The sequence below is a fragment of the Oryctolagus cuniculus genome, chromosome 3, assembly GCF_964237555.1.
Source record: "Oryctolagus cuniculus chromosome 3, mOryCun1.1, whole genome shotgun sequence".
NCBI lineage: Eukaryota > Metazoa > Chordata > Mammalia > Lagomorpha > Leporidae > Oryctolagus > Oryctolagus cuniculus.
Genome location: NC_091434.1, coordinates 164,473,439 through 164,498,817, shown reverse-complemented (window position 1 = coordinate 164,498,817; position 25,379 = coordinate 164,473,439). Strand labels below are relative to the sequence as shown.

At 53.7% G+C, this 25,379-nt stretch overlaps 1 protein-coding gene across 1 annotated transcript in view; it reads right to left on the bottom strand.

Moving 5' to 3' along the window:
- The window catches only part of SND1 (staphylococcal nuclease and tudor domain containing 1), a 410,316-nt gene that overhangs the window by 30,586 nt on the left and 354,351 nt on the right, over positions 1-25,379 (bottom strand). The window lies entirely within an intron of this gene.

Here is a 25,379-nt window from a genome sequence, read left to right as displayed (position 1 = left end):
GATAGAGATGATGGGAGCTGGTGCTGTGGTATAGCCGGTAAAGCTGCAGCCTGCTGTGCCGGCATCCCATTTGGGTGCTGGTTCAAGTCCCGGCTGCTCCACTTCTGATCCAGCTCTCTGCTATGGCCTGGGAAAGCAGCAGAAGATGGCTCAAGTCCTTGGGCCCCTGCACCTGTGGGGGAGACCTGGAAGAAGCAACTGGCTCCTGGCTTTGGATTGGCCCAGCTCTGGCTGCTGCAGCCATCTGGGGAGTGAACCAGCAGATGGAAGACCCTTCTCTCCGTCTCTGCCACTCCCCGTCTGCAATTCTCTCTCTCAAATAAATACATAAATAAATTAAAAAAAAAAAAAGAAGGAAGCAAGATGACAGAGGGGCTTGCAGGGGACATGGGGAGTCACTGCATCAGTTTGGGACTCCTCGACTTCTGAACTTTTTTTTTTTTTTTTGACAGGCAGAGTGGACAGTGAGAGAGAGAGAGAGAGAGAGAGACAGAAAGGTCTTCCTTTGCTGTTGGTTCACCCCCCCAGTGCCCGCTATAGCCGGCACGTTGCAACCAGCGCACCACGCTGATCTGAAGCCAGGAGCCAGGTGCTTCTCCTGGTCTCCCATGGGGTGCAGGGCCCAAGCACTTGGGCCATCCTCCACTGCACTCCCAGGCCACAGCAGAGAGCTGGCCTGGAAGAGAGGCAACCGGGACAGAATCCAGCACCCCGACCGGGACTAGAACCCGGTGTGCCGGCGCCGCAGGCGGAGGATTAGCCTAGTGAGCCACTGCACCAGCCCTGAACTTCTTTTATGAGAGAGAAGTAAAGCTGAACCACATTCAGTCAGCACATGGCTCCCAACTGCTGCACTGGACTCTCTCTGGAATACACGTCCTTCCTCTCTCCTTGGCTGGGCTGCTGTGAGCTTGTCCTTTCAGACCCCGACTGGGCAGTGCTTGCTCCAGGAAATCCTGTCTGAATCCCTCCTGGTGCTCACAGGGACTCCTGTAAGGCCCAGAGCATCGATTGCTGGGGCACTCCTGAGACCGCCAACTCCCTGTAGGCAGAAGACATGGCTTCCCGGACTTCGTGGCTTGCAGCAGAAGGTCAGGACACGTCTGTTAACTCAGCTGAGTGAAAAGCTAACACAGGTGGCAATCACTGGCACCTATCTATTGATTGGTTTTTGCTTTTAAGAATCTTTGATGCAAAGAACATAAAAGGAAGCTAATCACAGAGAATCAAGGCTCTCTTTTTCTTTTATTAGTGATCCAAACACAGTTGCTGGCATGTACGGCACCTGGGGCCAAGGCCTGATCCTGTGGCTGTGCCCTTCCCGCGGCAGCCCTGCACACAGGCTCAGCAGGAGCAAATCACCAACACTCGAGGCCACAAGACTCTGCAGTCGGCCAATTCCACCTCTGAGGGAAAGACCGGCAGTTCCTTGTTACCAGGAAGAGGGAAGGGAATTAACATTTATTGAGTGCCTGCTGTGTGCCACATTCACGGTGTTTCCCTTAATCCTTACAGCTGTCTTCTGAAATGGTTGCTTTTCGCCTGTTTTATTGAGAAGGAACGGGAGGCCGAGAAAAGCTCAAGAACTTGCTCAGGGCCATTTTGTAGGCAGAGAGGCCAGAACGAGAACCCAGTCTTGCCTGATGCCGCCGCCAGGCTCTGGTCACTAAGCGGCACGCCGAATCATCCTGCTGCCGTCTGGGCCAATCCCATTCGCGGCTGTCCCAGGCCTCTACAGCGGCAGAGGTAGAGGCTCGGGCCCAGGGAGTGCGGATGAAAAGACATGGGAAGGGCTGAGAGGCGGTCAGCGTAAGGAGGAGGTTATTAAGGAGGCTGCCGTTCGCTCCACGCGGATTGGCCTGAGCTCCCTTCCTGTGACCCCACCCTGGGCGCTCCAGTTAGCGGTGCTCTGGGCTCACTGCATCTGTCCTCTGTGGGATGCTCAGCATCACCCCTGACTGCCTGAAGCCACCACTACAAGCTCTTCTTCTTGGGCCTGCACTGCCATGAGGCCACCAGGGTCTACCAGCTGCCATTCCACGGCTCTCCTGGCTTCCCTTCTCTGCTGAGGAATGCTGTAGCCGACACCCCCAGGGGACTCTCACCTCTGAAGCTACAGGAGCTCCCTCAGATCCCCGTGGTAGAAACATGAGCCACACAGGGACGACAAGAACAAGGGAGGGGCGCGTTGTGACACGGCACTGCTTGTGACGCCGGCACCCCACGTGAGCACTGGCTCACGTCCTAGCTGCTCTGCTTCCAGTCCCGCTCCCTTCTAACGTTCCTGTGAAAGAAGCAGAAGATGGCCCAAGTGCCTGCCTGGGCCCCTGGCCACCCACGTGGGAGACCTGGATGGAGTTCCAGGCTCCTGGCTTCTGCCTGGCCCAGGCCTGACTGTTGTGGCCATCTGGGGGAGTGAACCAGGGTGGAAGATCTCATTCTCTCTCTCTCAATAAAGAAATAAAAAAAAAGGGGAGGGGAGTGCTTGGGAGAGGGGCCCAGGCTGGGGGAAGGTAACACAGCAGGGTGGATACAACTCTGCTTACTTTCCTGCCCCACACCCCCTACTGGTCTTCTCCTATCTGTTGACCAAAACAAGATCTGCTTTCCCCAACTGGAAGGGAGCCTACGTTTACAGTGGAAAAGGCCGCAGAATGTATTGCCATGGAGATGAGGAAATTTACTCATAACCATCCTGCAGGCCACGAGATGCGGCGGATATCCACCCTACTGGAATAGCTCCGCGCGGGGGCTATCCATCTTATTCCACTAACTGGTTAAGAAAGGCCCCACACCCCAGAGCGGCCGCGGCCGGCTTTCCGCTCACCTTCCCAGGCACATTCATCAGCCCATTTTGTTTCCTCTGTAGAGATCAGCCCCAGAATTACAAACTGCTGAGAGGCAGCACAAGTTTTAAATTAAGCATTCATGGGCGTAGGTGAGCTCGGGAAATGATGGTGGGTCGCGAGGCAGGCAGACAAGATTTAGTGCTTCATGTGTGGGGGAAAAGCCGAGGCTCATCAACAAGTCTGGATTGAGCCTGGGGCCAGAGGAGCCGGGGAGAGAGAGAGGAGGAAGAAGGCCAGGGAGGAGGAATTTAAAAGCTCTTTGGTCAAGGGGCCAGACATTCTGCATGAAAAAGCGAAAATGATTGGAGACTTTGAACCACTGCTAATGCCAACCTCCGTGCAAGGCATAAATATCTGCTGTGCCGAACAATGCATGTGGGAGGTGGGGACCTGGGCAGGACTTCGAGGCAGCCAGTCCGTGCTCCCTCCCACTCCTCCTTCCCCTCCCCAGACTCCACCTCCCCCAGCGAGGTCTGGAGGGTCACCAGCCCTCTTAAGGAACCCTTGCCCTGTTTCCCTGGCCCCTCTGGGCACAAGTCCATTTTCTCCCTCTCTGGTTTGCTCTAGGAGGTGAATAGGCTTCTCTCGGCTCGCAGCCTTCCCGCGACTGTAGGGCAGCCAAGTCGAGTCTAAGGAGTTTGGCACAAGGCTGCCTGTGCCCCAGCTGCTGCAGCTGTTCCCTCTGTCCAGGGCCTGGGTCACTCGCTCCACCCCAGGGGACCACAGAGGACTTAGGACGGCGGCCTTGGCGGTGACTGGTGGTGTGGGGAAGATGGGCAGCAGCACGCCCAGTTCTCGAGGGGACTGCCCCCTGCACCAGCCATTCCCATGACCAGGTTTTATTTCCTCTCCTCCCATGGAGGCTCCAGTGTGGGGGCAATCAGGCCCGGACTGCTGCACTCCCCAGGCCTGGGCTGGAGGAGAGCTCAGCTCCCTCAAGTAGGGCAGTGTGGAGAGAGGAGCCTGAGCCCAGCATGTGCACCCCAGGGGGCACTGCTAGAGAAGCCTTCCCTGGCCAGGAAGACCCTGGAGGACCAGCAGAGAAAGGAAGCAGGTGCATCCAGAACTCCTCCTAGGAAAAACCCAAACACAAACGCACTGCTGTGCGCTCCCTGGTACTTCGGGCTGACCTCTTCCCTCCACTGCCCCGGCATCCGCCCTCTGACTTCTGAAAACTTCCTGTTCTCCGGTCTCCTAGGTACTGGAGGATAGAAATCCGGAGGACCCCCACAGGTTTCCCGTGACCCCTGGGCGGCGTTCAGGCCCCTGGGGGGAGGCGGAGGGGGAGGGCAGGCAGGAGGAGAGAATCACCCGTGCAGCCGCTGACTGAGGCGGGAAGAGGGCGGGCTCTTCACAGAGGAGCCAGCAGCTCTGGGAGGCAGAAGGGCTGTGGTGGCTGAAGGCTGCAGAGTGGTTTCTGGAAGGGTCAGGTGCAGGCTTGTATAGGATAAAAGAGGCTTCTGGGAGAGGAAAGAGAGGCAGCGAACTGGCTGACTGCCAAGACACGGGGCGACAGAGCTCCATACAGCCCCAGTGGTTTACAAACACAGGACCTTTGCCAAAACGCGTCCTTGTCAGTTCTGAAAGCCTCAAACCCCCCTAACTGCCTCCCTAAGGAAACCTTCCAAAGAGACCTTCCCACCAATCATCTGCAACCCGCTTGCTTCAGCGGGCTATGCCCTACTCGATATACACTTGCAGATTTTTTACTAAGTTCATTTTACTTATGCTTTATTTAAGGCTATCAACTCCAGACAATTAGGTGTCAATTCTGTATGCTCTAGACGTGCACTGTCCACACAGCAGGCACGAGCAGGACACTGGAGATCTCTCGAGGGGGAAAGGCTGGGTGTTGGTCTCTTCATGTAACATTAGTGACTATAATTCTCCTGTCCCCCGGGAGCCACCCTTGCCACGAAATCCCTGGGAGGAATGATTTTCAGGGCACAGAAGTAGGGTGGGATAGAAGACTGGCATTCCAGGCACAGCGCATTGGGCCAGGCTGTGGACAGGAGATGGATTTCGTCTGATTTCCCTTGACGGACGAGTTGTGTTCAGCAAACAGCGCGGCATGCAGCTGTCACTCTGATGCTGCGCTCTGACAGGCATCGATCAGGCTGTGGTGTGAGCATGCAGATCCACTCACGGGCTTCGTCAACATCGCCGGCGCGGAAGCCAGGGCTGTCTGCACCCCCTCAGCGGACGTGCTGAGCGGGAGACAGCACCCACGGCGAGCGGGAGACGGAGACCCATTCCCAAGCGGGAAGCCAGCAGTGGATCCAACACGCGGAGGACAGCCAGGTCCAGCCTTGACAGACAAGCTGCCAGGATGGGAGACTGTTCAGACAGCTCAGCTGAGCACAGAGGGCGCCAGGCTAACGCCAGGTGTAAATGGTCTGTAATTTGTAAGCCTGAGCAGAAGACACAGCTCACTGGCAGCTCCACGCGTCCCTCCCAGTCTCCCACCCCACCTGTGCCTCGCCCTCAGAAAGCCCTAGGGCACTCTGGAAGATTCTACCCAAACCAACCTCATCTTTTCTCCCTCCGCAGTGCGGCTGTTGGAGGCTGGGGGGTCACCTGAGCTGCTTCCCGCTGGCCCAAGACTGGAGCTTTGGAACAATGTGGATCAGATACGATCCCCCCTTCTCATTAACCAAAATGTAACTCGGGGGCCTGCTTTGAGGACTAATGGAGAAGAGGCTCATCAACTGAGCACCCCACAGTTCAGCAGAAGCAAGGACACCGGGAGAGTCCCTTGTCTGCCTTCTTGTACCTACCCGGACCCCACCTTCTACACCACCCAGGTCCCGTCGTAGGATGGATGTCCCTCCACTTATGAAGAGCGCCACACAGAACACAACATCCCAGGTGCTGCTTAAGCAGTGCAGGCCAGTTACCTCCTCCCAGGAATATGCTTTCCATTAGCCACTCCACACGGCTGTCAGCACACAGGGTGCAGGGAGCCCAGCCACCTGGGGTCGTGTTCAGATGAACCGCCCTCAAGCCGGGTCACTTTCATCTCGCGATTGTGCAGCTGGTGTCGGAACACACAGGCCTCGGGTAAATGACGTTTCACATTCTAAGGGGCAGGCAGGCATCTCTCTCCTTGCTCTGAAATCTGGAACCTGGTTTTCTGTACGACCAGAAAGCACGTTTGTTTCACTCAAAGGCCCTTCTGGGTGGAAGGCGAGCCCAAGGGAAGAAACATGCCGCATGAGGGAGGAGAAGAAAGCCTTCTGCTTTTGCCAGAGCTGAGGGAGCCCTGGAGGCAGAGCGCGAGGGCGGCTCCAGAGGACCAGGCTGAGCTCGACTCTCTGCAAACTCTGGCCTGCGTCTTCACTGACCTCAGGCACGCACACCGGGGAGCTGGCGTGGTTTACATGGATCCAGACACGGATGCTCAAAACGGAGGAGAGATGGACAGGAAGGCAGAAGTAGCTTGGAAACGAGGCTCTTCTCAGCTCGGGAGGCCAGATGTGGCCCTCTCCCCTCCCAGAGCCCTTCAGCCCCACCTGTTCTCTTGGAACCACGGTTGTCTCTAATAAGAACAGAAATTCTCAAGCCGGCGCCGTGGCTCAATAGGCTAATCCTCCACCTAGCGGCGCCGGCACACCGGGTTCTAGTCCCGGTTGGGGCGCCGGATTCTGTCCCGGTTGCCCCTCTTCCAGGCCAGCTCTCTGCTATGGCCAGGGAGTGCAGTGGAGGATGGCCCAGGTGCTTGGGCCCTGCACCCCATGGGAGACCAGGAAAAAGCACCTGGCTCCTGGCTCCTGCCAGGATCAGCGCGGTGCGCCGGCTGCAGCGGCGGCCATTGGAGGGTGAACCAACGGCAAAAGGAAGACCTTTCTCTCTCTGTCTCTCTCTCTCACTGTCCACTCTGCCTATCAAAAAAAAAAAAAAAAAAAAAAAAAAAAGAAATTCTCAGGAGAAGATTGGCTGGGTCACAGGTAGACGGCTGTGGGAATGCAGAAAGATCTGGGCAAAAGCACAGAAAATGGATTTGCAGGCGACAAGATAAATGGAAGAGGGATTTGGGCCCAAAGATCAGGGGGAAATGGTGAGAGGGACGACTATCAAATCAGCCAGGAACTTGGGGCTAAAGCGAGCTTTTCTCACTAAGTGTTCCAGTGGCAAAATTCTGGGGGATGTGAGGGACACATGGGGCTCATCTGAGGCCTGGCTCCCCAGGTCTGACCCTGAAGGTAGGTGGCCTCTCTGGATGGTTCGGCAGCAGGGAATTCCAGGCCTCAGCGCCGTGGGGGAGTGAAGGCTTGCTTGGCGCACACTGTGAGGTGGGCTACCTGGGGGGAGGGGAGGGGGCAGTGGAGGAAGCAGGCGGGATGGGACTCTCACTGCACTCCATTCATTTTGCCTGCAGATGATATCAGAATAAAGTTAAGGTTGCCAGAGAACAGTGGTCACTGTACAAATTCTTCATCTGCACTATGGAAACTTGAGCTAAGAGGAAGGTGGGAAAGGTGGCAATCGGGTAAACTGAGAACTCTTGGTTTTGTCCTGTTAACTCCTGCTCTCCACATACACACACACACACACACACACACACGTGCACGCACCCTAGCACCTGGCTCTGGGTGAGAGTAATCATGAGGTCCGTAGTTTTGCTCCTGTAAGAAGAGCAAAGGAAAAGGGGCAAAGGGGCAAGAATGGGGGGAGCAGACTTCGAAGGGTATCGGATCTGGCTCCACTTCCGTCCCCAGGAATGACCGGCTGCAGGGCCCACATACCTAAGGCTGCTTATTTGGAGCTCGACAAGGCTTGCGCTGCTGCTAACTTCCCCCAAAGGATCTGCCCTTTTGCTAACAGAAAGATGGACAGCCAACCAGGGGAACAGCTGGAAGGGGCTGCCAAGCAGGGAGCACACTCTCTTGACTGACAATGCACTGAGGCTGAGGCCGAGGGGTGCTCGGTTTGGAGAGCTGAGATCTCGCACAGTGGCAGGGATGAGGGACACACACCCTGCATCGCCTGCGAAGGCCATGGGGCCCTTCTCCCCACAGCTTTCCGCTCTCTCCCCTGCCCCTCAAGCAGACGCTGTCGCTGGCAGCACTCACCCCACACCGTGCAGCTGGCCTGGCCACATGGAGCAGCTGTCTTCAGGGGGCTCCCCCCGTCTCATCCCCTCGGCTTTTACCACACAGGCTGCGTGTCTCCCCAGTTCAGCCCCCTCTTCCCAATCAGCGCTAATTGAAGCACTTAACTCAAAGATGATCACATTTGTCTTTGGAAACCATTAAGGAGAGCGCCTCCGTCTCCACTCCGCCTCCGCTGAGGCAGCCTGCAGGAGGCCTGCTTTGGGGCCGCGGTCCGCACGCACAGACAGGGCCACGGCTGCCCTCCAGGCCCACAGCACACCTAAACACGCATGCCACGACCAGAGCTCAAGGCGACACTCTGCAGAAGCCTCGTGAGCAAGCGTCGGGCTGTCCTCAACAGAGTCCCCTGAATTAAAGGAAAAGAAAGACGCAGTGCGTTCCACCTCGGGGCCTGGGACTTGCAGCTGTGGTCTCACAGCCCCTCAGAGTTCAACCTCTTGTATTCTCTGAGGTCCAGATAAAACCTCAGAGCCCACAGCACTCGGGAATGGGATCCTTAGCGGGGAAGGAAGCACCTGCTGTATCCCCACCCCCGGCCCCCCGACTCCACAGGGCAACGCTTCCTTCTCGTCCATGATGTCACGAGCAACAGAATGACGCCGAGGTGTGACACGGCCAAAAGGGACATCTCTCCTGAGAACGCCCTGTTCCTGAGACCCACATAACACAGGCGAGCGAGGGCACAGCAGGCCACTGGGCTCCTCCGGGATGAGGTCTCTGAGTCTCAGCTCTCAGACCCTGGCTTCCAGCCCTCGGCTCTGAGCCACTGGCTGTGTGCTCAGCTCCTTTCCTCCCGCGTGTTCCTCTTCTGGGACCGGCGCTGTCAGGGCTCCAGCGCGGGCCTCTGGCCTCGACTTACCCAGTTTCTGCCCTTTTGAGCTCAGAGGCTGTGCCAGGGGGTGCTACAGGGTTCCCCTTAGAGTCCCACTGAGCAACATCAGGCCTTAGCATTTACAGCCTGGCTGTTGGTGGGGGCGGGGGTAGGGGCACAGACGACAGAAGTGATGCTCCTAGGACAGAGACAGAAGGCCGGTCTGATCCAGAGATGGGGGCTGGGGCTGGGGCCAGGCTCGGGACTGGGGAGGGAGCGGAAGAAGGTGGCTTCCGTGAGTCACTGGGAAGAAAGCCAGACCAAAGTGCACCTCAGCGGCTCTCCCAGGATAGATGAAGCGACTGCTAACAGAGGGTGCCCCCTCCCAAACCCAGGTCACTCCACTCTCGCTTCCTCTGTGGGCGGGGCTGCCAGCACGTGGAGCAAGGAGTCTGTCACGAAGCTACCGCCCCGTGGGAACGGAATTATGTTCAGTGGGTCAGCGATGGCACAAAATGAAAACCACAGTTACTCCCTTTTCAATGACCTCTCAACTCTGATTTTATTAAAGAGAAATCCCAGTTTGCTGCTTATCTGTCTTTAGCATCTTTTTAGCAAAACAGAGGCAGCGCTTGTTATAGGCCAATGGGACTCAGCAGAATGCACTACACTGCTCTGTACTCCAGGCGTTTATTTCCAAGGCTTCCTTTATGTTAAGAGACACTTTTCCATTTAAGCCAATTTCCTTAAAACACTTGATATCAGAAAAGCCAGAGTGAAAAGTATAATGACATAATGGGACAGGTGGTACCTGCACCTGGCAAAAGCACCTAGCAGGGCGGCATAAAGATGTCTCGGGATGGGGGACTGCAGCGCATGAGGTGTGGCTGGGCGCAGCAGGGGTGGGCCTGCCTCAGTCTACAGCGCTGGGGGTGGAAACGCGCACTGGCTGCCCACTCAGGAGCTACCTCTGCCTCTCCCCCTGGCTGGCAGCACCCCCCCAGGAAAATGCTGACTGCTCTAACTTATTTTTTGCCCCATTTTTACAATAGTGCCTTTAAATGTGTAAGGTCAAATATATAAGAATGTAAAGGAAACCAAATATAATGAAACACAGTTAGGAAAATATTTTTTAAAGCTCTCAAAAATCAAGATATAGTATATACATGTGCTTTTTTTATTAGTACACTAAATAACAAGATCTAGCAGATCTCAAAACTACTATAATTTCCAAGTAGTGATAATAAACACTATTTTGAAATTCCTGCAATTACTGTGATGTGATATGAAAACATTTGATTTTTATGGGAGATAACTTTTTCTAGGCTCTGCTCCCTACATTCATATTCAAAGGAAATGCTAATGCTTAGTTACAGGTTAATAAAAACCATTTCCTCTTTAGATTCACGGATGGCACCAATCTTTGGTCTCAGCCAATCGCTGCTGTGGAGGGAGGTGAGGGTGGGGTCCCTGTCCTGGCCCATTGGCACCTGACATCTATATATGGACAAGATGTACAAGTCAGCGGAGAGGCTTGTGGGGAAGGATTCTTTTGCTGTGAAAAGCACGTAAAATAAGACACTACACTTTTCCTGCCTTTAGAGGCTGGTGTATGAGTATGCCATGCCTGGAGCTATGGCAACCACCCTGCAGTCAAGAAAGGCAGGTGTGGCCCTGCGAAGAGAATGCAGACCAGAAAGGAGGAGAGAGCTGAGGTGTTCAGTTCCGACTCGGGGCCACATTTCGGTTAAACCAACCCCCTGGAGCTGCCCTGCTTTGGGTGAGGAAACATCTTCTCGGCATTTCAGCTGCTTGGATGTTCTGCACTCGCAGCACAGAGCACCTTGTGTCAAGCGAGCCAGGAGTCTTTGCAGAGTTCCAGCTGTCTCTTCCAGCCTGCAGAACGAAACCAAGTGCCTGGACCCCTAACATGAGGAGCTGCAGGGGTTGCTCTGTCCCTTTTTTCAGCCTCTCGGGCTCCTCGCTGGAGAGCAGGAGAGCTGTCTAATGAGAACTGACAAGATGGAGGCCACAGGACTGCTGATGACAGGGGAGAGTGCTCCCGGCAGAGGATGCCACCCAGAGGGCAGAAGCCTGGTTTAGAGCTCCATCCTGAGTGCAGCTGCAGGGGTGGCGGGGGGAAGGGTCTGTGGCAAAGAGGGAATAGGCAGTTCAGCATAGTTGGGAAGTCCAGAGACAGAGTCAACGCTTGTAGGTTCTTAACTGGTTCTGAGCCAACCATCAGAGCTGATACCACTCTGTGGCTTTACAAGAGCTTTGTTCTGCTTTCCCCATCAGCCTGCATCTACCTCTAGCTTCCATTCTATCCGTGTGCACATTTCTCAATTCATAGCTGTAAATCTGATACAAAGCTTGGAGGAGATATCAGACAGACCCTATAATCTCTGCTAATCCTGTAATCGGGAGCTAAACCTAGGACACAAATGGATTTGCAAAATAAGGATTTTAAACACTCAAACGGCATTAGTAGGCAACAGAGACAAATGTACACAACAACTGGATGAGATCTATCAGGAACAGCAACAGATACATTCCTGCTACTTCCTATGCACTGTCTGGAAAAATACAGGGGCGAGAGACAGAAGGCTGCTCTCCCTCTAAGCAAGAGCACAAAGTCATGCCGACCGGCTCCTTGTGGAAGCTTCTCTTCAATTAACCTGGGAGCGCGAGTGAGAGGAGGGACAAAGGTGGGCAGGGGAGACGAAGGGATGACAAGTTCCTCTTTTATTCTGAGCTTTATCTTCTTGGGTGTAAAAACAAAATGATTTCAGCAAAGTAAAATCAAGGAGGAACGTGTGTGGGGCCCAGGCAGAAAATTCCCTGGTAACCACCGGTTTCGGAAGTCCTGAACACTCGACCCATGCCAGGGCTCTGCCTGTCCCTTTGTGCATTTTTTGGGTGTTTTTCTTCAGGTATTCAGATGAGAAAGCAGTGAGTGTGGTGTGAGCTCCCTGTCAGGGCCTCACCTGTGCTCCTTTTCGGCAGCAAATACTCTCAGAATCCTGCGACCCTGCTCTGCTAGCTCCTGTCCCCTGCCTGCCTTTCTTAGGCCCGCAGCCCTTCCCTGGCACTGAACTACCCCTTTTCTAGAGGCTTCTGAAAATGGTGGTGGTGGGGGGAATGGGTGCCACTGGCCTGTTGACTGGACACTCCATGGCACACAGGGTCGTGTTTACATATGTTTAGGAGGCGCCTTCAAAAACTTCACAGAAGAGTCACATCAACTTTAATTCCATTTCTCTCCCAAACCCCTTTAAGATCCCTCATATTATTTAGGAGACAAAATATGGCCAGGAAGGTTTTTTGGTTGTATTTTTGTCTTGAGTTGGACTTAGGCCCCTTGACCAATATATACAAAATGATTAGGGCAACTGGGATTCTCTAAGTTTTTAAGTGGACAAAGGTGAAGCCAGCATGAGCAAAGCAGAGGCACTGAAAGAGGGGCAAGGAGAGTGGCTGGCACCTCAGATTGGGCCACCCGCTTAGACAAAAGTTAACCACCCTCTCAGGCTCCTCTCACCCAGAGAGGCGGCCTAAGATAGAGATGCCAGGAAGCCAAACACCTGCCCTTGCCACCTGTTCGTGTATGTCACACAGGCTCACATGTGAGTGTGAGGCCTTGGCCTTCAACATCCACTTCCTGCTTTTTTTCCCCCCTAGAAAACAATACTTAAAGAATGGTTTTGTTTACCTAGGCAACTGAGTCAAGGTTTTGTGTTTCAAAAACTCACCAATAACAAATATTTCTTTACTCGAAAGGCAGAGTGACAGAAAAAGAGAAAGAGACTGCAAGAGAGATCTTCCACCTGTTGGTTCAATCCCCAAACAGCCGCAACAGCCAGGGCTGGGACCAGGCTGAGTCAGGAGCCAGGAACTCCATCTGTGTCTCCCACATGGGTGGCAAGGGCCCAACTACTTGTGCTGTCATCTGCTGCCTTCCCAGGCACGTGAGCAGGAAGCTGGATTGGAATCGTGAGACAAGAGCTAAACTTGCTGCAACACAACATCACCCTGACAAACAACATTTTTAAAGAGACAGACCAGGTGTGGGCATTGTGGTGCAGTGGGCTAATAAATCTCTCCTTGGGACACCCACATTCCCTATCAGAGTGCTAATTTGAGTCCTGGCTCCTCCACTTCTGATCCAGTTTCCCAATGACACATCCTGGGAGGCAACAGATGATGGCCCAGTGATTGAGCCATCCATGTACCAGCCATGTGGCTGACCTGGATGGTGTTCCTGGATCCTGGCTTCAGTCTGGTCTAGCCCTGGCTGTTGTAGCCATTTTGGTATTAAACTAGCAGATGGAAGATCTCTGTCACTCTGCCTTTCCAGCTAACAAACAAATCTTAAAAGAAAAATAAAGAGACGGACCTAGACTGAGAGAGCAGCAGGAGCCAACTCCTTAAGAGGCATTGACAGTGAGTGAGGCAGGGTTGGTGGTGCTGCCCAGAGCCAGAGGCGGGCCTGGCTTCCTCTCACAGTGGGAATACCCCCTGCCTCCTCTCACAGTGGGAATACCCCCTGGTCTCAAGTGCACAAAGAATTTCACCTTGAAACTGTCAGATGCAGAGGAGCAGAGGGTCTTATTTCTGTCTCTTTTCAGACAACAGGAGCAAAAGATTAGCTTTAATTTGCTGGGAAATCAGAAAGGCCCAGGCACACACACACGTGTGTGTGTGTGTGTGCACGCGAGGGGCAGGACAGGGAGCTGGGATAGTCCAGCAGGATGAGCAGCAGTGTGCTGGACACAGACTACCTCCTGCTTATTAAGACTCTGAGGTTTCCCCTCGAGAGAGAGAGGAATGAGAATGTCCCCCACTGGCTGCTTGGTCTGTCTGTATTCACACTCTCTCTCTCATTACTTACTGTGTCGCTCCCGCACCGACGCAGCCTGGGAGGGAGCCCACTGACTGGCATTTGGAGGCAGACTGCCAGCAGCCAGGCCAGCAAAGACGGAGCTCAAGCTGCCCCGTGTGCCCAGGATCCCAAGATGGTGTCCTCTCGGGGAGGGATCCCCAAGGGCTCTGTGCCAGCAGAAGGTACCACCAAGTCTCTGGGCCAGAGCGGACACTGGTGGGGGCACAGGGGGTTGCCCTGTCTGGCGCAGACACTGCTCACGTCCACAAAGGATCCTTTCAGAGGTATTGGTTGGCACGGCTCCTCACGGGCTTTTCTTAGGGCTCATGCACGGAATACCAATGAAGCAGCCTCTCTGGGCTGCCACACAGACTGGCCACAGTCACCAAGAATGTGATCCGGAACCGGGGCTCTCCGAGCCAGGAGCTCCAGATCCCTGGCTGGCTGCCCACAAAGCCGGGGGCTTTGGCAGCTTCTTTGGAGGCACAGGGTCCATCGGAGACCTGGTTTACAGGAGCCCAAGACGAAAGGGTCCCAAAAGCCCCCTGCAAGCACCCGCAAGTGGTAGTGAGGCAGAGACCAAAAGGCGGGGGTTGCTGGGGGGAGGGGGGAGGAGGGTTACAGCAGTCATGCCACCCTCGGTTAAAAACAAACAAATCTACCCGTCCATTCTGGTCAAATTCAGAACTCTGCATGAGGAAGCCAGTAAGTAAGAGAGAGAGATTATGTATAACAAGAGGCCTACTAGCCAATCAGCCAGCTAAGAACATTCTAATTCTTCTCTCTAAATCTGACAGAGGAGCCCAGGGCCCTGCATCCTCTATTTCACGTTCACTCAGTCCCCAGTCATTTCAGCTAATCTGGTGATTCCCACTGGAGACAGTCACGGCTCAAACCATGGACCCAGAGGAGGCTGGCAGCTGGCAGGTCTAACTGCTGAAGAAATCCCTATCATAATGAAAAAGGGTTGCAGCATCAAGGAACCTGGGTGTCGGCCAACGCAGCCCTCGGCTAGCTGATGACTCATGGGGAAGCCGGGAGTGTGAGCTCTGGGCTGGACTCCTGGCATTGCCAATGCTGCGTCCCCCTTCCTCTGGGGCAAACACTCTGTCCTTATGCTTAAGACTCCAGATGGGAGGAGATGGTCACACCAGCAACTGAGACAAGATCCAAGCCCACATTTCCATCCTGGACTCTGAAATTCTCCCCTGAAAATGCTTCAGATAGACCAGTGGAGACATGGAGGAACCCAGATCCTGGATGGTAAACTGAGGTCATACCAACTGAAACTAGGAATGCCCCAGTCATAGCAGAAGTTGGCAGCACAAAATGAAAGACAATTAACAAATTATGCAAGGCAGCTTCAGGGCCACAGATGCTGATCCAGAAGGAAAATATCAGACCAAGGAGGCTGGCAGAGAGAAGCCAGCGGGAATCAACACAGCCACTCTACAAACCACTAGCTTCCAATGGCTGGGAGACCATGGGAGAGATGTGAGAAGAAACCATAGCAAAGAGCACAACAGGCCTCATCCCAGAGGTGGCAGATCAAAAGCAAAGGAAATCCTAAATGGAGGAGACCTCTTAAATTCAGTCAGAAATTCTGTTAAGTGTGTGCTCTATTTTGGTCACGCTTCCTAGATGCTAAGTTTTTCTTTGGAGTATTGAGTTGTTCAGTATAGGGCCCTAGAATATTCCTAGGTCAATGACCTTAAAAAAAAAAATCACTGTCAGGATTGGTGCTGTGGCACAGCGGGTTAAAGCCATGGCCTGCAGTGCCAGCATCCCATCTGGGTAGCAGTTCGAGTCCTGACTGCTCCACTTCCAATCCAGCTCTCTGCTAATGCACCTGGGAAAGCAGCAGAGGATGATATAAGTCCTTGGGCCCCTGCACCAACACGGGAGACCTGGAAGAAGCTCCTGGCTCTAAGCTTCAGATTGGCCCAGCTCTGGCTGTTGCGGCCATTTGGGGTATGAACCAACTGATGGAAGACCTCTCTCTCTCCCTCTCCTGTAACTCTGTCTTTCAAATAAAAAAAAAAATCATGTGACACACCGTGTAGTCACAACATGAAGAAAGAGCTCGATGGGCAGTGTTGTGCTACAGCGGGTTAGGCCGCTGCTTGGGCTTGCGAAGCTGCATCCCATTTAAGAATGTCTGGATCGAGTCCTGGCTAACTCTGTTTCTGATCCTGCTTCCTGCTAATGCACCTGGGAGGCGGCAGATGATGGTGCAGGGTCCCTGCCACCCACATGGGATGCCTGAATAGGGTTCCTGGCTCTCCGCTTCAGCCTGGCCCATCCCTGGCTCTTTCAAATAAATAAATCAACGTTTAAAAAGAAAAGAAGGCAAAAGGAAAAGGAAGTCCACTACATGGTAGGAGGTGGGATGCAGATACCGATGCGGATGGATGCGCAGTGGGAGTCACCACACAGCTCTTTGCTCTGTCTCCCCTTGACCATTTAAACTGTTAATGGGATTGTTTGTTATTTAGTTATGCAAACTGCGGGGACTGACAGCCAACAAAGATGAGGACCCTGGACAGAGAGGAGGACCAGAGCTCTCTGCTGCCCTCCTGGCCCAGCGGTGTGCCGCCACTCTGCTGCAGCTCAGGCTCTCCGTGGGGTATTTATAGTTGCCTTTAAATTCACCCAGCTCTCCATAAAGCGAGGTAATGGGGAGCCCTTTACTGCTGCAAGGGTGATTGTCCTAACATTCTTTAATTAGCAGAAAGCATTGGCACAGCTACTTTCAAAGCATTTGATCTCACTGTTCCGGTATTGCCTGCTTCAGGCTTGCAGCCCCCACTCCCTTTGGGGAAAATGCACTTTAGCAAATTTAAAAACGATGGACAACCTGGACAGGAGCAGGCACAGATGTGTGCGTCTGTGCTCCGAAGCTCCTCCTCTAGCCACAGCTCTGCATTCAGGTATGGCTTTGTCATTCTACCCACTGAGGGTGGAGAGAGGGATTCTAAAACCTGGGGGATGTCAGCAAGTGGAAGACCCACCTTTAATTTTCCCAAACAACATAAATGGAGCAGGGCTAGGCCCATGGGTATGCCACCAGGGAGAGCAGAGCTCTTATCAAGAATCAACTCATTCCAGGGACCTGGGTATTGGGAACAAGACAGGACGGCGCTCTGCCTTTATGAAGTAAACAAATAAGAGTATAGGTGCCGGAGTGCTGTGGCGCATCGGGTTAACACCCTGGCCTGAAGCACTGGCATCCCATGTGGGCACCGGTTCTAATTCTAGTTCTGGCTGCTCCTCTTCTGGTCCAGCTCTCTGCTATGCCCTGGGATAGCAGTGGAGGATGGCGCAAGTCCTTGGGCCCCTGTGCTCATTGGGAGACCTGGAAGGGGCTCCTGGTTCCTGGCTTCAGATGAGTGCAGCTCCGGCCATTGCGGCCATCTGGGGAGTGAACCAGCGGATGGAAGACCTCTCTCTCTGTCTCTGCCTCTCTCTGTAACTATTTCGAATAAATAAAATAAATCTTAAAAAAAAAAGAAAGAAAAGAAAAATGCTACAGGCTCCTTATTTCTCTGCAAAAAAAAAAAAAAAATCTTTAAAAAAATTAAGAGTACAAACATGGTAACTTTAGATAATGCTAAAATGATACCAGGTGATCTCATTGCAACTGGTGGGGCTACTTTAGAGCAGGCAGTCACGAAACGTCTCTCTGCAAACAAAAGCTGTTCAAGAAGAAGCTAGCTGGGTGAACACTGAAAATGTGGGAGAATATTCCAGGAAGGGGGATCAAAGACCCGAATGGGGGGAAACAGCCAAAGAGTCTCCCAGGAGAAGAAAGATGGCCGGTACAGCTGCTGTGCAAAGCAGGAGGAGGCCCACGATTAAACCCGGGGAGGGAGCACAGCAGGATGAAGGCTTAGCGCCTGCGGGCCGTGTCGAGCAGTTTGGGTGTTACTGGCATGTATAAAGGCAAGAATGGAGCACTTGGAGCAGATCAATCACATAATCTGATCTAACGTCACCAAGATCCCTTCGGTTGCTATGGAGAGTAGACGGCAGAGGGCAAGAGTGGAAGCCTGTGCCTTGAATAGCTTGAGTTCTGAATAAATGTTCTGTGTTAGGTAGGAGGTTAGCACAAGAGGAAGCTGGCTGAGGGATGTGCGTTCTCTATCAGTACTATTTCAGACCTGTCTGGAACCCGGAAATTACCTCCGAATTTAAAACGTTAAAAACAAACGACGAGAGACACCTTTTGCTTGAATGAAGAAGCAGAAGTTCTGCTCTCTCTGCCTTTCCTCATCTGTCACTCTGCCTTTCAAATAAATAAATAAATAATTAAAAAAAAAAAAAAAGGATGAGATGCTCTGAATTCGGTGAAAGATCAAGAACAAGGGGGTCTGGGGAATAAGATACAAGAGGATTCTCTCCATTGTGGACTTCCAGCAAAAGTTTCTTTCTATACCAGTCTCCATGTTGGAAAGTAGAAGGTATTGCTACTGTAACAGTTTGTTGAGACTGGCTGTGGTTTCTCTTTCTTGTTTTTACTCCACTAATACTGTGATACAAATAGAAGTTACCGAGCTTTAAAAACCTTGTATGTAGATAGTCTGCAAAAGGTGGAACTGTGATTTGAACTCTGCTTTGTCTGACACTTCACTTCATAGCCGCCACCAACATATAATGCCCACTAATGCACGTGCACACACTCATTTTATAAAACTCAGTCTGGGGAAGCATAAATACTTGCCTCAAACAAAATATGAATAGATTTATACCCACATTGTGTGTGTGTCTACGACAAGGCTAACTGTAACTGGAGGCATGGGTTCCTGATTAATGATGAAATTTATGTTTGAGACATTGAAAAGCCATTCTATTCAAAATGATCAGTTGTACACCCATACCTGCTGGCTCTGATCAGGAGGTGTCTCAATCTCTTGCAAATACAAAGCTACGGATGAGCCAAATTTTGGAGCAATGCAAATAGATACTTTAGTATTACTGGTAAAAGCTTAAGTGTTTCAAGATAAAACCTGGAGATCATGTAAACAAAGAGATCAATAATTAAGAAATGAAATTAAAACAGAAAATAGTAAGAGGCAAATTTCTTGAGTTTCTCTTGTCAGCCTGCCCTCTTCTATTATTATTTTTTCTTGAAAAGATTTAGATATTTATTTGAAAGTTAGAGCCACAGAGAGCGGGAGAGACAGATAGAGAGATCTTCCATCTGCAGGTTCACTCCACAGATGGCCACAATGGCCAGGGCTGGGCCAGGCTGAAGCCAGGAGCCAGAAGCCAGGAGCTTCATTTGGGTCTCCCACGTGGGTGGCAGGAGCCCAGGTACTTGGTCCATCCTCTGCTGATATTCCCCGGCCATTAGCAGGGAGCTGGATAGGAAGCGGAGCAGCCAGGACTTGAATCGGTGCCCATGAGATGCTGGCATTGCAAGCAGCAGCTTCAACTGCCACACTACAACTCTGACCCCTGCACTCTTTTCTTGAGTCATGCAATGTTTCCTATTTTTTTTTTCCAAATCGTTATTAATTTATTTGAGAGATAGAGACACAGAGATAAGAACTCCTGTTCACTGATTCTCTCTCCAAATGCCCCTAATAACGAGGACGAAGCCAGCAGCCAGGAACTCAATCCAGTTCTTCCGCTTGGGACAAAAGAACTTTGAGCCATCGGCCCTGCCTTCCAGGGTCTGTGTTAGCAGGAAGCTGGAGTCAAGAGTGGAAGGCTGGGTAAAGAAGCCAGCTATTCTGATATGGGACGTGGGCATCTCAGTGAAAGACTGAGAGCCTTCACGTGATGTTGCTTAACTGCTGCACTGAATGAGGGACCTCTTCCTTTCCAATGTAAGGACCCTATGCTCACCCCGCTCACACCCGGCTCTTCTGCCCGGCAGACACACCCTCCCCTTTCCCTTACTCTTCAATGGCACACCACAGTCTGCTTCTGGGTAGATTTGATTCTCGGTTTGTCACTGTAGTAGTCCCAGACTGTGTGACAAAGCTCCATTCGGAAAATGGGTCTTTGTAGATATAACAGACAACTAAGTTAAAGATCTGGAAATGAGGAAAGCATCCTGGATTATACAGGTGGGCCCTGAGTCCAATGACAAATATCACAAAGAGGAGAGAGATGGAAGAGGGCCATGGGGGTGGAACTGAAGTGATGAGGCTACGAGTCGAAGGATGTCACCAGGTGCTGCCAGAGGAAGAGGCAAGGGCTGGTGGTCTTCCCCTCGAGGGCCCCTGCAGGGAGTTCAGCAGCCATGCCAGATTTTGAACTTTTAAGCTTCTAGAACTGTGAGAAAATAAGCTTCTGCTGTTATAAGCCACTGAATGTGGTCATTCATTAGAGTTGCCACAAGAAACTAACAGTTACTCACTCATTCTGCGATCCCAAGAAAGCTTCTGAAATTCATCTGCAAAGTGGGGAGACCTAGTAGTATCTATCTCACAGAGGTGCTGTGAAGATTAAATACGTGTAACTTAGCATGGTGCTAAGTATCTGTCACTGTCCCAGTAAAATCAGCATTATTACTGCTATATATGGACAATTAAAAAGGAGAAGCCGCCAATGCTGGGGTGGGCCAGCGCACCTGCAGAGGTGCATGTTCAAGGCTGCTCGCTGGCCCTCTCCACACTGCCTGGGCGTACAGATGACCGTGGTTATTAGCACAGGCACCACAAGAGCTTCTCTGAGAGGAGTCGTGAGGCTTCCTTCTTCACTCAAGCCTGGTGGCTCACAAAGAAACCGGGAGCCACGGGAAACGAGATCTAGAAGCAGGAGAGAGGCCCTGTGCTCTCTGGCTCTTCACCGGTCTCATTATCCATCTCATTTTTTTTTTTTTTCAGCTGAGCTTTTTAAAATTTGCAGGGGCCGTGTTTTGTCCACTTCCTTCTGACTTCCTCAAAGAGAAAAGTCCTTGAGGGGAAAAGAACACTGGATTCTGAGGGCGTCTGAAGAGTGGCCTTGAAGCATTAGCTCAAGGAAGAAGATCCACTCCCTTTAGGATCGCTGGGCAGTAAGGACACAGCCTGACCTCTCTACACAATCACAGGCAAGAAAAGGAACCTCTTGTGCAGCAGTAACGGAATCTGTTACAGAGGAACCGCACGACCAGGTCACCCTGGAGAGGTGCGCGTGCATGCGAAGTGTGCAGTAGTGTGGGAGACAGAAACAAGGCAAGGAAGCTCAATGTGGCAAGGGGAAGGGGTGACTGTCCACACTGCCCGTTTAGACGGTTTTGTCACTGTCATTCACCAACCAGTATCTTTCCTTTCCTTTGTGGAGCATAATTTCTGCATGACTATTTTTTTTCCCTTTCTTCCTGGTTGGCAAATCCTCTTGGTGTTTTGGTGCTTGTTCTGTTCCTGCCATTGAGGGACCTCAGCTCAGGGACCCACAAGCCTGCTGGAGGCAAGATGGTGCCCTGCTCCTCACAGCACACCCTGTGGAGCGTTATGGACATCTAGTGGCTGCTCAGGATAATGCCTTAGGGACTTACTGCACATCAGGGTGGGGAGTGGCCCAGTTATCCTGGCCGGGGGCGGTGGTTCCAGGTCCTAATCCAGTCAGGCTCTTAGATGACCATTTTTTCCACTTCCCATTAGAGGTCGGGCTGGCACACCAGCTTGTGATAGAGAGCCATCTTTTTCACAATCTAGCACCTGCACACCAGACCAGAGACAGGCATGTGGAATTATCTTCAAGCCCCAGGTTTAAATGCCAATGAGTCATCCAACGTCATCTCGATGGAGGGGCTGGCCTCAGAAGGGACAGACTCTGACTGTGGGTAACTCACTGGGCCTCCGTGAGCTTCATGAACAACACCTGTAAAATAAGAGGTTAAGTCCTGATACCCTCCAAGGGCTCTTTGAGCTTTAACGTTCCGTGATCTACGGGGCTTTCCAGTGGCTTGGAAAACGCAGCCGGATCTGCTCGGGTCTGGCACTGTGGATCACTAGATTCAACTGAAGGAAAGCATTCTCTCCTCAACTTCGTGGCCCGTTTCCAAGGCTTGGCTACTATCCCAAAGTATCAACTTTCTTCACAGAGCCATATATCTGAGAAGGGGCGGAAATTATGTTCCAAGAGCTGCAAGGAACTTTCTAGTCCATTTCCTTTATCACTGAAGAAACCCAGGTTCGGAGCTATCTTAGGATTTGTCACACGGCTAATCCTCGGCAGAGAGGAGACCAGAACTCAGGTGTCCCAATCCGGATCCAGGGCCTGCTCCCTAATCCTCAGCTGCTGATGCAAGCCTTGCCAGAGCACGGCCGCTCTGCAGCTCTCTCCAAGGGAGACGGCCAAGTGAAACTGTTCTCAGTCTAGCCCTCTGCCTGCCCTATCACCTAAGGCTTTAAGTCGTCTTCTATCTATTCTTGCAGGTGGGGGACCACATGCAATCCAGAAGCAGTCAAAACCAGGGGCTGCGAGAAGCGAAGGAGCACAGCTAGATGGTACCCTGGTTCCCAAGCAGAGAGGCCACAGTGCCTCTCACAGCCTCCTGGGCAGGTGCATTTTCTAGGTTCAAGGTGCTTCCCTAACCCAGCTGGCTCACAGAGGGGGGAAGCAGCTGCACCCACAGAACAGGGGCATATTCCCCCTCGTTAACAGAAGCCTCAGGAATGCACTGAAAGACAACATGATCAATACGTACTGCTTTGATCCATGTCAGCCCAGACTTCCCTCTACGTTCACATGGTGCGGGCTGGGGAGGGGGGTGCAGGGCAGGACCTTTCATAAGCTGGGCCTGGGGCTGAGCAGAGGGGGGTCTGACTTTACCTGCACAGGCAGGAAACCAGCCCAGGCCGAGCCCCTCTTTTGCATGGGGCGAGAGGGGCAGCCATCCTCCAGTGAGCCGCCCAGATGCCGAGCGCGGTGCCGGCTGTGGAAAGGATGGGAGCCCCTCGCTAGCTAGTTTTCGCGGTTCCTGCCCAGATCCCCATCAGCCTGGGGTCTCCAGGAGTGTAGCCCTGCTGTGAAGACAGGACACAGAGAGCCAGCCCCCCCACCCCCACCCCGAGGGGGTAGCTAGAGGGAACCAAACCCTGGTATCAGGGCTCCTGCATTTCTTCTCCCTATCTTCAGAAAAGAAAGGATTTACTTTCTCAGCCCCCTCCTCTCGGACCTGGGCTGACCTTTCAGAACTTCTCACGTTGCCTCCACCATTTATGCTACATAGACACAGGGGACATTCTTATTAGTGCAAACAAAGCAAAATGAAACAAAAACCAAAACAAATAAACACAAAACCAAAACCAAAACCAGACTCTGGGCTTGGGGCTTGAAGACTGGATTGAAAAGCTGACTGCAGGATTTTCTGGTTACATGACCCTGAGCAAGTCATCTGCCTGCCTAAGTGCCTTCGTCCGTCAAATGGCGACAATATTGGCGAGCAAGCCACTGAGTAAATGAAGATTAAACTTAGATGGATAGAGGAGGGTACGTTAGATCCCCAGACAGGCTGAAGCGGACGGATGAAACCCAAATTCTGGAATGCTGGGAGAATTCTTTGGGGAATCACTTCCATATTCCTTGACAACTGAGGTGTGCCAGAGCTCAAGTATGCTACCACTTATTTACATTGTTACCACTCTACAACAAATCTGACCCATTCATGAAATGGACAGCAGGACTGCCGGGAACATTAACAGTGATACACAGATTATGGACTCAATAAATACTAACTATTTGACTACAAATCCAGGCAAAAAGACCTTAGTAAAGAATGGAAAAACCAACTTGCCTACAACGAAACAGTTTTTGGGATTGCAAGAGTTCCTTACATATTTAAGGAGGTTCAGCTTACTGGGCAGCACACAAGACTGAGGGATGGGTGTGGTAGAATCCAGAGTCGTCTTTGAAGGTGGGAAAAGGCTGCCCTAACTTACTCTCTTACAACAATCTGTCAAATGCCCCAGGCTCCCCCAGGGCCAGAAGTTGGGGCAACTGCTACCTAGCTGTGCTCGGGAAGCCCGAGGAGAGGGGCTGGTGAAGGCTGACGCCGCCTCCCCCACTCCCGGGGCGCTGGGGGGAGCCAAGGTTCGACGCCGGGTGCAGGCTGCGGCTCCGTGAATGAACAGGTCACGCCGCAGGTTCTGGGAGCTCACGCAATCCTTCCCAGGCTGTCATTCCTTCGGCTCCCGGCATTTGGTCTTTCCTGCCACCGTTTCCCACCCCCGCAACCCTCATTAAGAAAGCTATCATTAAAAGCCCTAGTTAGAGCCCAGAAGATGAGGAACTGGTGAGAGGGAGATAGGACAGACATCGGTACAGCAGTCAAGCCCAGGCGCTGGGTCTCCGGCTCCGCGCGGCCCCGCGCCCGGCCATGCAGCCCCGAAGTCCGAGTTCGAGCGCCTGAACGGCGCTGCGCGACTACGCGCCCCGACAGCGTTGCGCGGGGTGAGGACGATGCGGTCCCGGAGGGAGGCAGGCCAACTGCCGCAGCCCGGCCGCGGGCTGGCGGGCCCGCCTGAGCCCGCCGCCCCGGAGCCAGGGGGCGCTGGGCGGCCGGGAGCCGGCCGGAGGGCGCGCTCTCCCGCCGCAGCCCCACGGCCGCCCAGCCTATCAGCAGCCGCTCAGCCGCGCTCTCGGCTAGCCCAAAATAGCTGCGAACGCCTGCAACTCGCGCGGGCCCGCACTTGACGCTCACTCCGACTCGCCCGCTCGCCCAGCCCGCTCCGTGCGTCCAGAGGGGGCGGGGAGGCAGCGGCCCCGGGCGGGGGGAAGGGGGAGAGGGAGGAGGGGGTAGAAAGGAAGCAGCGGGCGGACCGAGCGGGCGCGGGGCGCGGGGCTGCGCGGGCGCGCGGCGCTGGAAGGCGCCGCGTTAACCCCTCGCGGGCAGGCGGCGGCGGCGGCGGCGGGAGCGGTGTTAATGCACACAGCTCCGCATCACGCTAATCTTCTCCCCAGAACAGTATGCGTCAGCAGTACATTCACGTTCTGACTGAAGGACAAAAGGATGAGAGAGCAGTCTGCGTGGCTGCCGCCTGCAACACCGCGAGCCCGGCGCGAGGAGGAGACGGTGGGCGCCCAGAGCGGGGCCCCCGCTGCCGCCGCCGCTAGCCAGCGGGGACCATGTTCCCGGGCCCGGGAGCGCTTCCCGCAGCCGCGACCCCCGCTGCTCACGCCGCCGCCGCCGCCGCCGCCAGCGCTCGGGCCGCTGCAGCAGTGCGCGGACAGCGCAGCCACTGAAGGCGCCGGGAGCCCGCGCCGCGAACTCGCCCCCTCTGCACAAAGCCAGAGCCGGCGGCGCGCCGGGGGCCCGGCAGCGGCGGGCGGTTGCGCGCCGCCGGGGGCTGCGGCGGCCGTCGTCGCCGCCGGACCCGCGCCCGCCCCCGGACTCTCCGAAGGGGCCTGCGGAGCGGGCGCGACCGCGGGAGCCCAGCTCTTCGCCGGCCCGCGGACCTGGTCCCGGCGCAGCCGCGGCGCCGCTGCCCCTCAGGTGCTGGACGGATTACTGCTCCTCGCGCCAGCAGACGGCGGACTGGAGAACTCAGCCCAGTTTTTGTCTTCTTAACCCTTCCGAGAAGGCCAGGAGAAAGGGGGTGTGTGTCTGGGGAGGGAGAAGGCGCCGCGAACACCTCCTCTTAACTCTCGCAGCCCCGCGAGCACACGACTGCAATCAGCTGCCGCCGACCTGGGCGGCCGGCGACGGAGAGCGGAGCGCAGCAGCAGCAGCAGCAGTAAGCGGCGGCAGCGAGCGCGGCCTGGGCGGCTTCGGGCGCCCCCGCACC